Here is a 14,113-nt window from a genome sequence, read left to right as displayed (position 1 = left end):
CATATGTGAACACTACTGATAAATAGATCTCAAGTAGGACTTCAGATAAACTCCCATGTGTTAACATTTTGCTGTTGGTGCTGTCTGTGTTACTATTTTGAAAGTCTTCATATTTTGACTTCCTTTCAGGCTCTGTAATGTGAATTGGTGATGTCCTGCAGTGCTCCACTGTCTTTCCCAGTGACAATTACTGCCATTAGATTTGGAAGTCCTCTTCAAAGTTTGTAACCCTGAACCAGAAAGAAAGAAAACAAGGGGCTGAAAAGCTTACTTTATAAGGCTCTGCATTTTAAGTGTGTTTACTTAGGCTGTTCGATTGCAAATTATGGGTAACAACTTGTAAAGTTCAGCTTGCCTTAAAAACATAATGATACGTTTACAGTTGTAATAATTATCACTGGCTTATGGCCTACCAGCTACTATTCTAGTTGTTTGATATGTACTTGCTATATAGGAGGCAGTGTTCTGGACATTGGAGATGGAGTAGGGACTAACACATACCCAAAACGTTATTTCCTTCATGAAAAGTATTTTCTTATTTTCTGTCTCACAAACTGACTAGTCACTATTGATCCTTGGCAAAGACCAGTGAGACACAGAGCTTGTTTAGAGAAGTTCCCCATTTCTCCCTGACAGAGGGACTCTTCTTCAGATCTCCAGAGGGTCCCAATAGTCCTCGCTGATGCTTTGATTGAGGGACTAATAGTACTGATGTGCACAGAGAGACTTGTTAGCTTCAGCTGCAGTGAGTTCTGGTGGGTAGATAAACTTAAGGACAAGTGGAAATGAGGGGGAGCCGCTAGAGTCTGGTTATTACCAGGGTGCATTGTAGAGTCCTCCAGATGTAAACATTTTGCTGATTAAACGGATGATTTGGCATGAACAGTATCTAAGCTGCAACTCTCAAAACTTTCCTGATTTATTGCAGGAGTTGCTGTTTACTCTGACAGCCTCAAAAACACCCATTAATTGTTCCAGGTCTCTTTTGTGCTTCTTGACTTCCCTGTGGGATGTTCCACATACCTGTTATTGAGTATGACTGGGGAGAACATTGCAATTTCTTTGACTGGAGCTGCTTGCTTTCCTTTTAATGCCAGGAATTGCAAAGTCCAAGGCCAAAAGGTTAGCCCTACCGGTGGTCCCCTAATGGCAGGTGGTACAAACGGGGTGGATTCTATGTAAGATGCTTGGGAGTAAAGGGTTTATGGAGAAGTGGAGAGCTAAAGGGGGCCGTCTGTGTCCGGAAGCTTGCCAGAGCCGTGGGCCTCATCTAGGGATAAGCCAATGTCTTCAGAACATTCAATGCTGATTTGCATGTGAGCTCTGAACACTGTGTGTTTTAACTTGAGTACTCCAATGGCCCCATGAGTGCTATAGGTTTGTCTACTTCCTCTTCCCCACCTTTTTCTTGATAGACAAGGAAACTGAGGTATGGAGGTGTTACATCAGGTCTCATGGCCTCTGGGGCTGGGATTTAAACCCTGGCAGAGCCTGGATACTGTGTACTGGTACTGCGCTTTTGTTTGTTTGGTTTTTTTTTTTTTTTTTTTTTTTTGAGACAGAGTTTCACTCTGGTTGCCCAGGTTGCAGTACAGTGGTGCAACCTCCGCCTCCCAAGTTCCTGTGATTGACGCTGAGGGGTGGGGAGGGGGCAGACAGCTGGGCACTTTTCTGTTCATCTGCAAAGATTGGATCAAGTCCCAGCTGCACATACTCATACACTTGATTGAAGCGTCCTCTCTCCTTACTAGATCCTTTCACAGCCAAAACACATAGCAATCCTTAGAGAAGTAACTATTCTTTTTTTTACAGGTGAGAAAACAGAGCCTCAGAAAATTTAACTAAGGGTTTTCTAAGCCTGAAAGTGACAGGACTAGACTTAGTAGTCTTTAGGTTGTGCTGGATATTTTGTGGAGATGCTTAAATAAAAGTTTAGCTTATTCACATTTTATTAGAATTGGAAGCAAGTATTAATGTTTGAAAAAATATTTTAGCCTGACAAACAACATTTATTATATTTTGACATGTTTTTAAAGTTAGATATTTCTTTATGACTTTTAGCAACACAGACAACTTGACTCTTCAACACTAGACACCAGGCATAAAACAACATAGCTCATAACAACATTATAATTAAAACAATAGAGGTCCTGGTCCTTGTGTGCAAGAATCTTTTAGAAAACAAAATCTAAAATAGTCAGTATTTTCCTTTTATCTGTGGTGTTTTGATTTATGTGAAATAGTTCTGAGTTCCCCATTTCTTTTGTGGAATACTTAAAGTACTATGGATTTCCTCCAGACTAATCTTTTTCTCAAAGCCCTCAACATACCTCTGATATGACAAACACCCCTAGCCCACCCTGTGTGCTCACACATTCTTCAGTACCAATTCCAGGCAGGACTCTGCCTTATTAGTAATAGGACTAGTTATATAAAAACATCCCTTGTGTATTCATACTACAAATAGAGTGAGTTTAACACACATAATCCCCAAATATGTCCCCAAATATGTTTCCAGTCAGTTTCTATCCAGCCTGTCATCAACTGCCCATAAATAGCTGGCTGGCTTACATCTTGATTCCATAAATGTCCTATTTTGCTCCTTACCCCAGAACTCAAATATGCATAATTCTTACTATTATGTCTTTTGAAATAGTTTTTCCTTAAAGTAAGTACCGAGACAACTTTTTCATTACTGCCCTCCCCAACCTTTCCCCCAGTTGCTTTATTGAGCACAGTGAGTAAGACATCAGAGCACCTGGCCTCGCCGCCACTGGCTGTCTTGGAGACTTGTTCATGTGAGCCTTATTCTTTTTTGTAGCTTTGTAGTATTCCATAATTTATTTAATCGGTACCTATTGATGGATTTTCAGATAAATACGAACATTTTCAATGAATTTATTTTAACCATAGCAGGTATTTGCTGGGTTACATAATTTAGGTTTGTTTTTTTTTTTTTTTTTGGCCGGCAAGTGATTTATAATTGTGTATGTGTTTTGTATGTGTTGGGGGGTATGGCTGCTGAAAGGACTCCACTCGATGTTGAGAAAGATATTGGGATAAGACTACAGAGGATTTTGGTAAAGCCCAGCGTAAACATTTTATGAAAGCACAATGTACAAGGATACTTAAAGGAAGTGTGTTTGGAAATTGTCCTCTATGGGATCCCTGAACTGTCATCCAGAATGCTTCTTGCTGGATGGCTCTTTTACTTGTAGGACAGGGGTGAAAGTCAACTTAGTACTGTATTAAAAGAATGATGTTTCTCCTATAACATAGGAAACAAAAAAGAGTAAAAGTACTATGAAGTACTTGCTTTGTGAGTTAGAATGTGCTATAGATTATGGCAGTTATTATTCTGGAATTTAATTCTCCTTGAAAGTTTCCACTTCCTTTTTATAGACAGAAAGTCTTATCTAGGGAAGACCTCCTAACTTAGTTCCATTAGCTGTGACTGAGAAGAGAATGATGTCTGTTCCATTACAAAGGATGGTGTGGCCACAATGCGAATTAATATAGCTTTCATTCAGTCACTCTTAGAGATACCTGATATTTATTGAGATGCAATTAAGTAAAAAGCCCTGTGCTAAGCAGTGGAGATACTATGATAGCCTCTGTACCTTCTTTGTTGCTCAGGATCACAAATTAATAAGGGACAGAAGTAGAAGTCAAACCCAGGTCCACAGGTACCTAATTCACTGGTCTTTCCTCGCCCCACCTTCCTCCCTGTCTCATTATTCTCCCTGTCTTGCAGTCACGCTACTCTTGCCGAAGTCTGGAGGTGATTTTCAGAGGAATCTACCCTGAAGGATAAATATACTTTAATTTCAAATTTGATTGAATGTACAGCTAAATTAACTTGCTTGAGAAAATCTATTTTCAATGTATATTTTTAACGATTAACAAACACAGTACATATGTTAGAAACAAAGAGTAAACCATAAACAAAGACAATGGAAGAGGTGAAGTAAACAGGCCCTTCTCTCTCTAACCCAATTGGGAGTCCATTGCTATCTGTCTGATTAAGGATGTTTACAGAGAGGAGACTCATACTTTTTTTTTCTCTCTCTGATGATAGTTTTACACATGCTTTGCTTAATGGACATTTCCCCATGGTCAAAATTATGTTCCACTCACTGTCATTTCCCCATGCCAAAGTTGATTTTTTTGACAAGCTTCACTGTTAACCTCTGCAGCCCAGATGTTTCCATGGCAGCGTGTAAGCTGTGGCTGCAGAAACAGGCTTCCCCTCCACAGTCACACTGGTTAAAACGATAATTGCAAGTGCAGTGCTTAAAGTCAGCTAAGCTTTGGTATTTTTATATAATGATTGCACTATTTTTATTTAAATAATAAATGTCCATTTCAAAATTAAACATAAATAAATAAATAAAAGAATGATGTGAGCCGAGGCTTAATGTTAGGAAAGCCAGTGAAGGTGGAGCAGCGTGTAATGTGGGGGATCTGAAATGTCATGTTCAGGACTTCATGGAGCCGTGTGTAATGTGGGGGATCAGAAATGTCACGTTCAGGACTTCATAATAAAGTTTTTGAGCTTTGTATTAAAATAATTGAAAAGGTGTTTTTGAAAAATGTAATCTGATAGGAAAACGTTGAATGCAGACATGGCTTTTTATGTTTCTCTGTGTGAAGCATTCAGTTTTGCCAGCTTGTTGATTTAGAGCAGTGGAGAAAGGGGGGCAGAAATTATATCATTAAAATGTGATATAAGTCACTGCATTATAAAATAATGCCTTCTTGTTAACCCTCTATCAATGAGTGACAGGGCATGGGACTTCATTGGCAATTGTGTATTTGCCTTCATCTAAGAATTACAAGGGAGAAACAAATGTCTGGTACAATACCACCCTCTTCTGGTAGATTGAAAGAAGTAACAGTTCAGAAAACAAAGCTGCAATTTGTACATATTTTATGGGCACTTCACAAAACCTCACTTTGGTATGGGTGCTAACATTGAGTCATGGTTGATTAATCCCAATTAATTGAAGTGTGCAAACAGATTTTCTGTATTGCTAGCATTAGATTGGGTTTAAATCTTGAAAATCAAACGGACTGAATCTCAGTTGATACTAGCAAAGAATCAGAATTTAGAACTTTGTTACAAAAACAAAAAATTGTATATGTGTGTTTTCTCTTTTCGGTATTTTTTGTTTGGAAAGATGCTGAGGAAGCAGAAGAAAGCAATTTCTTTTACTACTTCAGATCTCAGAAATGTGTCATTTCTCATTATTTCCCTTTTGCTCCCATTTGCTTGCAAGACTCACCATGTCTTTGGACATGTCCCTAATATCTCAGTATTGTCATTATTCGTCCGATGCGGCCAGTGTTTCTGTATCATGCCTAGCTGTCCTTGCTGGCTTTGTTTTGTACTCATGGTATTCAGTACCATAGTAGGTAATCAGAAGTATTTGTTAGTTGAGTATCTGTTATCAAAATATGGGGAAGACAGAGAATATTCCTCAACTCCGTGCTCTGGTTCTGCAAGTAAAGATAAATGAGAGAATGGAAATTATCTGAAAACAATGACTGTGAATATTTTAAATAATACCCCAAGTGTATTAAATCATCTAATCACTTGTACACTTTTGAGCCCCTTTTGTGGGTGTCTGAACCCCTGACATGCATAATGATTCAACTTAGGACAGGTAACTAAGAGGATGACATCTGCTTTATCAGACAGTTTACTCAGCACCCTAACTGCTCGGCTTTTCAGTACAGTGATAGAACAAGTTAGGAAACAGGCCTTGGGAAGTCACTGAGAGAGCTGGAGTGAAACTTGTGAATGTAAGGACATACTTCGTTTGTATCAGATAAACTTTCCCACAGTTGTTCTGATAAAGAATGCTGCTTGTTCATCTGACATAATGTGTGGGAGGATGGGCTTAGCAGGTTTAAGGAAAGATTTGTGATACTGACTTTTCAGGAAACTTGACTGAGAGTTAATTGAAGTCAAAGAAAGTGCTGTGGTTGATCACAGGTGGAGTTTGTTTTTTTCCACCCAAAGAATAAGCCACACCTGAAATTATGTAGAGCAGTTATCTCTGCTCAGCAAACGATTATTAACTAAGCACGCTTGTTTTTAATTCTGGGTTCTGTGAGGGTTGTGTGATTATCTTGGTAATTTAATTTCCTTGGTGGCCTGACTAGAATTGTGGTTTTAGACAATTAATGCTGTAGAGATCTGCATATCTTCATAATTAATAATTTGAGCACAATAGTCTTACGCTTTTCTGTATGGACAAGTTAATCAGAATGAAGAATCAGGCCAAATTTTTATATTTAGTCTTTGAATGGGCCATTTAAGGAACAGCATTACCCTTGTGTGATTCTCGGTGGTCATGAGGTAGTGCTATGGTCTGAATGTTTGTGTCCCTCCAGTATTTATGTGTTGATAAAAAGACATGAAATAATGGCATTTGCAGTAAACTTGATGGAGCTGGAGATCATTATTCTAAATGAAGTAACTCAGGGATGGAAAACCAAGCATCATAGATTCTCACTTATAAGTGGGAGCTTATCTATGAGGATGCAAAGGCATGAGAATAATACAGTGGACTTTGGGGACTCGGGGGAAGGATGGGAGGGTAGCGAGGGATAAAAGACTGACTACACATTGGGGGGCGTGGCTCACACGTGTAATCCCAGCACTTTGGGAGACTGAGGCGGGCATATAATGAGGTCAGGAGATCGAGCCCATCCTGGCCAACATGGTGAACCCCGTCTCTACTAAAATACAAAATTTAGCCAGATCCTGTGGCACAGATCTGTAGTCCCAGCTACTCAGGAGGCTGAGGCAGGGGAATCATTTGAACTTGGGAGGGGGAGGTTGCAGTGAATTGAGATCGTGCCGTTGCACTCCAGCCTGGGTGACAGAGCAAGACTCTTTATCCAAAAAAAGACTACACATTGAGTACATGGTACACTGCTCAGGTAATGGGTGTACCAAAATCTCAAAAGTCACCACTAAAGAACTTATCCATGTAACCAAACACCACCTGTTCCTCAAAAACCTATTGAAATAATAAATAAATATGTTGAAATCTCATCCCCAGTGTGTTGGTATTAAGAGGTGGGGCCTTTGGGAGGTGACTAGGCCCTGAAGGTGGAGCCCTGTGAATGGGACCAGTGCTTTCATAAAAGCTCACCTTCCACCATGTAAGGACACTGGGCACCATCCATGTGGAACAGGCCCTCACCTCACGGAATTCATTGGCTCGTTGACCTTGGAATTCCCATCTTTCAGGTCTGTGAACAACACATTTCTGTTGTTCATAAATTACCCAGTTTAAAGTATTTTGTTACAGCAGCAGGAATGAACTAAGAAGTGAGTTGTATGATGGTGTGTGGTTACACTTTTGTCACTTAATTATGGTAGGAGGATTTACTCAGAGCCCACCTTCCACATGACTGGGCTTTACAATCAGCAGTCTCTCTCAGGAGAATCACAGACTTCCTGTGTTCCTGCTGTTGTAGTTAGAGTACACTGTGCCCTCACATGGCTCTACCTCCTGATCAGCTTTTCATTGAGTTGTGGTCTGCAGAGAGGCCAGTTTCTTAGAAAGGCAAATGTAGTGTCTGTCTCTAAAGATCTCTTGAAATCTATACAAAACATAAATTTTTGTACCTGCCAGTCAATAGTATTAAGAAAGATTTGTGATAGTTTTGCTTTGGAGGAGAGAAAAAATATAAATTAGAATTTAGATTATTTATTCTTTCTGGAAGCAAAAGCAAGCAAATATTCAATTGGCTAGGCTATGTTCCTTCTTGTGGTGTCTGTAAAGATCTCTTGAAATCAGTACAGAGCATAAATTCTGTACCTACCAGTCAATAGTATTAAGAAAGATTTGTGATAGTTTTGCTTTGGTGGAGAGAAAAAGTACAAACTAGAATTTAGATGTTGTATTCCTTCTGGAAGCAAAAGCAAGCAAATACTCGACTTGGGTGGGCTGTGTTCCTTCTTGTGGTGGTAAGCACAACTGCAAGCAACAGGCACTAACTCAGAAAACCGTTCTCCATGCTCCTAGAAAGCATCCATGAGAGACTTTTGTTGAATAGCTGCTAATTCAGCATCCAGGGGTTCACAGTTTGTGTTAGCTCCATGGAAGAAGCTTCACAGGAGGGGGAGCTTCTCATTGATGAGATGGCTGGATTCATGGAGTTCTTTTTCCTTATTTTCAGCTGCTTGTTTTACTAGGTTATGCTATCCTAACACAGACATATATTTTCATATGTATTGCTAACATAGGGACATATATTCTTGTTTGCTCACATAGTCCAAGTTGAAACCTGCTGTGCCAGCTGCATGAGTAACACTTTCACTCACAAAAGTGTCCCAGTTTTGACAATGAATTACATGAGCCATTCTAATTTATAATTATAAGGGAATAAAATGATCAAAAGTGTATGGTTGATTGACTGGCTCAAAATAATGTTGTCTTAGTTTTATATGATCTGTTATGTTTATTAAGCAGTTTTTTCAGGCTTTAGTTGAGAAGGCTTCCTAGCTTCAACCCTAGCCTTAGAAAGTTACTTTTTCATCTCTAATTAGGGGCAATGCTGGTACTTCCTTATGGGCCTTATGGGTTTGTTTTGGAGATTAAATCTGTTAATACAGGTCGGGTGCTGAAAACAATGCCTGGTATGTAGGGAGTGCTCAATAAACATTAGTTATTTTTTTATTTTTAGTTATATTTTTATTAGTTATTATTTTCTAATGTTATTAGAAAATAATCATTCAGTGTTAAAAGTTCTAGAAAAGAGTATGTAAAAGACTGGGAAGGAGCAGAAAAGTCAAGGCCTCAAGTAGTATTGCCATCAGTGTAAAATCATGACAGTTGGTTTTTTTTTTTTTTTTTCTCCCTCAGCATGGCACACAGTAAGAGGGGCGATCCAGGTCTGCCCACCTCCCAAATCCTTTCTCATCCATGAGACCAGACCTACTCCCATTGGGGCTGAGCTACAGTGGGTACCAGGCCAGGCAGGGCAGATACCTGGCTTGTCTTTTTCTGGGGGTGGAGTGGCAGGATTTGGTAGAAGACTGTTAATGGGAATGAGGAAAAGAGGGCACTCAGACTTTCAGTTCAGGGACCTGGGTATATGATAATATTGTTAAATGAGTTCAGGGCTAATGGGCCTTCTTGAATGGGGTGGAGACAGAAAGTATTGCAGTCTTGGTGACAGCATGGACTTTGTAGTCAGATCCCTCAGCTTCAAAACCTGCCATCATCACTTCACTTCCTAGCTAGGTGTGCCTCAGTTTCTTCATCTGTTATAGGACATTTTTATTAAAAGTAAAGCATGTAGGCAGTGACTGATGAGCACTATGTAAGAGTTGATCATTATATCACTATTTTTAACTTACCACTTTAGGGGTTTCTGTGGGAAATATATATGGTTGTCTTTGAAATAGCATTTGTAGAAAACTTCAAAGCAGGCATCTATTGAAACTTTTTAATAAATTTTATAGAAATCATTGCTTTCTTTTTACCATTTTTGTGATTAATAGAAGTGGCCATGGAAAAGTTTACCCTGTATTTGCCATTTATTTATTAATACTGTATCCCTTCCCAAATTTGGTTGGTACCTACTGGTATCTAGAGGTCTGGGTTTCTATATTGCTTGAAACCTTGGTCATATTTTTCTCTCTGTCCACAGATGGCTCAGGAATCCAAATCCATGTTCTCAATGTAGGCATTACTACCCCAGAGATTATTTGTCAATTTCAGTGTAATTTTTTGTTGTCCCTATGTTAAGTGGCTGGGGCCATGAATGCTTGATAGCAAGCAAAGTATGAGACACAATTCTTACACAGTGAAGAACTGTCCTGTGCTGCTTATGGGAGTGACCTATTAACTTTCCCATGGGTGAAAAGCTTGTTCATCAATATCTGAGCTTAAAATTTAAGTCTATTTACATATAAACAAATTTTGTCTAGTTTGATATACATCAGCCAAATTTTTCCAAGAATTTAGCTACTATCTACTAAATATTCTATTTGGAATCTTGTTAAGAATTATTTATTTTGGAAAGCCCTATCAATAATAGTAATAATGTAAGTTGCATTTTGGTCACAAATATTTGTGTTTGTTAAATCCACATAATTAAATATATAGATCCAGTCATCTGAGCACTTCATGTTGAATGAATGACATTATTTCAAATAGCTGTGCTTAAGCATTTACATATTACATGTCATTATAAATTTTTCTCTCTGTTTTCCCTTTGAATTATGATTATGGTTACATATACACTTATAGGCAGGCGGTCCTTGATTTCACAATTCTGACATATATTTGAGTCATTATGATTTAGTTAAATAACATCAGTCTCCCTACAACAGTCCAAATTTTAGTTACCACAGTATATTAACTCTAAGTAGTTCATATAGTACAAACTTAATTGCTAGCTCTCCAGTTCACAGATCAACATGTAAATAACATACAGGAGTGGCCAATCATCTCACTTCTTTCAAAGTCTGTTGGTGATTGGTCACTGCACATCTGTTATTCAGTTCGAGCACACTCAGCAAAGTGTGTAATGTTGCCTCCTTGTTTGCCAGTAATAAACCTCATGACATTTTACAAACAGTGATATTTGAAAGAGAGTATGCCAACAAAAATGAAAGTTTCTGAGAGAAATGACAAGTGATAATAAGGAATTGAAATTTGAATCACAGGCATATGGAATTACAAAAGAAAGTTAACCAGAGGAAGGTTAAATCTCTATAATATGCTGTTAGATGAACTTAGTGAAGGCAAAGTTGTTAATATCTGCAATTAATGGATCAGATGTCCTAGAGAAAGTGATGCTTACAAGAAACTTTACAATTAAGGAATTCTTGAAATATTTCATGACATTGAAAGCACAAAGGATAAAATTTTGGAAGTTGATTCAAACTTACAAAGGAACATGACAATTCTGTAAGGCATAGAAAAAGATACTCACTCTGTATTATAAGTTATATTCTGAGACGAAGTCAGGAACTATTCAAAGACACGGTATGGTTCAGGCTTTTTGAAAAATATGTAGAGGTAATTCATTGTTGGGTAACTTACAGACAGCTTTCTGTGTTATAAAAGATATTTTGCTTTAGGCTAGCAGTAACCCTCTTAAGCATTGGATACAGTTTCTTAAGACTGTTTAAAAGCTATCATAGGTTAAGGGGCTGATTTACATTCTTTAGGCTAAACTTGTTAGCCCCAGTTATACATGCTATGTGTTTGTCTGCATATGTATTTATGTAAATATATCCAGAATGTTGGAAATGTAACATTTAAACTTACACATAGACTTGGAGACTCTGGGGAATCTGGTATCTATTTGTAGATTCTTGTTCATAGGCTGATTAAAGCAGGTGTATGGGTCAATTCTAGGAGTTGCTGGGGAGTCTGCCCAGACTACAACCTCTGAATATTCTGAAACATAATTATTATCATTATTATTTTTGAGACAGAGTCTTGCTCTGTCACCAGGCTGGGGTGTAGTGGCTCGATCTCAGCTCACTGCAGCCTCCGCCTCCCAGGTTCAAGCAATTCTCCTGCCTCAGTCTCCTGAGAAGCTGGGATTACAGGTGCACACCACCATGCCCAGCTAATTTTTGTATTCTTTTAGTAGAGATGGAGTTTCGCCATGTTGACCAGGCTGGTCTCGAACTCCTGACCTTGTGATCTGCCCACCTTGGCTTCCCAAAGTGCTGGAATTACAGGCGTGAGCCACTGCGCCCAGCTGTACTCAAACGTAATTCAAAGAGAAGTTGGCTAGTTTACTTTTATTAAGAATGTTTGCATAAACTGTTTGAGGCCAGTTTACTTTTATTAAGAACGTTTGCCTAAAGTGAAATAAAAGGAAGTCCAATTTAGTTCTGTATCTTGAGTTTCCAGTTAAGGATAAAAAGAGATGTGTGTTTCTCAGGGTGATATCGTTTTATCATTTTTATAATTTTAGGTGATTTCCTATCGTTGTGGCTTATAAGAAAACTTCTAAGATTATTCAGAATGAAAATTTTAATTCAAAATGAATTTCATGAGTTTCTTAATAAGTTGATAGAAAAACTTTTTTAACACTGAGTTTTTTCTCCCTGTTCAATTCTAGTGATGATTTTGTATACTTTTGAAACTATAAATTATACATTTCTAAAAATTTTTCTAAAGTTAATTTAGAAAGAGCAGTAATTATTTGTAGCATTTTCTTCTGAAATTCATGTTTTATAGTCTTTTCAGTTTTTTTTTACATCTGTAACAAAACTCCTTGATGACATTAATTATTCTTGTCAAGAATTTCCATATTACATTAAACTAGGCAGCTGTAGGATACACATCTGTATACATTAGCATTAATAAGGATGTTTAAAGGAAAACTGTAACAAAGTGCTAGATTGTGTTACTGTGTATTTAAATGCTATAAATAGGACAAAAATAGAATTTTCTTCACCTGTTTTGTGAATTTTACCACTAGATGGTGATAGAGGACTGGGGAGTGTGCTGAATTCTGCATCTGCTATGATACTTGTATTATGTTGAAAATCGAAAATGTTTGTTCTTAAGTATTTCATTTTAGAAGTCATTTAGGGGTATCCAGAGATTCTTTTATATATCATGCTGAGCACAATATCTTTTTATATGGCATGTGCTTAGTATTTTATTGATTTGTTAATTGGCTTCTTGTGGTGTTTAGTCTGGGGATAATCTTTATAAGATTTAAATGGTCCCTAAGCTTTATTTTATCCTTGTTTTCTTATTTTTTTCTAGTATATCATATTTCCTCATGGTGTTTATGAAATTTCTTGTTGTTTAAGCTGTATTCATTCTCTTGTTTGTATGTGTACACACACACACACACACACACACACAAATTTTGACTTAAGTATTTAAATTTATACATTCCCCTAGGCACCATTCTCTTGAAACTTTGGTTGAGAAACAAAATACTATCATACCATTTCAAATTGAGTATAAAATATTTATGAAGTGGTTTAATGAATATAACAATAACACACACATTGAAAATTTTCTACAAGATCAATTTCTCTGAATGTCAGTTTTATGAAGAATAGAAAATTTCCTTTTGGAAAGTGTCTGAATATATTTCTCTTCTGCATAAAAGGAATAATAAATACACTATTTATTGCTTCCTGGGAGGATCCGGAAATACCGAATATAATCCAAAAGCCCTAGGTAAGAAATTTTGGATTTCAAAAAAATTTCCAAATGCCAGTTTTGAAGGAGCAATCAAATATAATTATTTTCTTCAACATTAATAGAGTATCATGTTACTTCTGACACTAGCCTCATATATTATTCCCATTGATGTTATTTTGCTCATGTAAATGATTCATTCTTGATTAGCCTGCATAAATATTTTTCATGCCACAGCATGGGAATTAGTATGAAATATATGCAGTGTGATATTGATGGTTTTTGTCATATGACTTTTTTTTTTTTTTTGAAAAGGGATGATAATATTCTCTATGTTTTTAGGTAATGTTTGAAGATATTCCATTGATGTGATAATGACATGTAAGAGAAATAAAGCTACCATCACATTAATCATGCCCACTAACTATATAGCAGTCTAATTTTAGAAACATTAAAGTGGGATTTAAATGTTTTAAAGACCTCTTAGAATTAAGGTCTGAATGAAAGGATTAAATGAGATATTGGGTAGAGAATCCCAAAGTACTTGGATTATAGGTGTGAGCCACTGTGCCCAGTCTGCTCCTCCTTTTTATATAGGGAAGCTGTAATTTACCTGTGGCTTTATGGGGAAAATGGAGAAAAGAATTGGCTTTTCAAACTGCCTTTTCTTAATTAGCTGATCTAGAACTCCAGAGCTGAATGGAGCCAGTTGAGTTAAAGAGGTCATACATTTAATAGTATATATAAGTAGGGAAGCAGATAATAGCATTTTTGAGATTATTGACTGGGAGCTGTGGTGTGGTAGGAACAGAGGATGGAGAGGATAGGACATGTTGCACTGAAGGTATTTTCCCAGCCACAATATTGCTCCTCCTTTTTTTTTTTTTTTAAATGCAGTTTTGTTCTTTTGCCCAGGCTGGAGTACAGCGGTGCAATCTCGGCTCACTGCAACCTCCACC

The 14,113-nt window shown here is 37.4% G+C and overlaps 1 protein-coding gene across 7 annotated transcripts in view; it reads left to right on the top strand.

Annotated features, from left to right (window-relative positions):
* The window catches only part of MED12L (mediator complex subunit 12L), a 363,897-nt gene that overhangs the window by 203,160 nt on the left and 146,624 nt on the right, over positions 1 to 14,113 (top strand). The gene's annotated exons all lie outside the window — the stretch shown is intronic.

Source organism: Sapajus apella, unplaced genomic scaffold (genome assembly GCF_009761245.1).
Source record: "Sapajus apella isolate SASKATOON/1434 unplaced genomic scaffold, GSC_monkey_1.0 scaffold4, whole genome shotgun sequence".
Lineage (NCBI taxonomy): Eukaryota > Metazoa > Chordata > Mammalia > Primates > Cebidae > Sapajus > Sapajus apella.
Note: the sequence above shows the minus strand (reverse complement) of the source record. Positions and strands in the feature narration are given on the sequence as shown.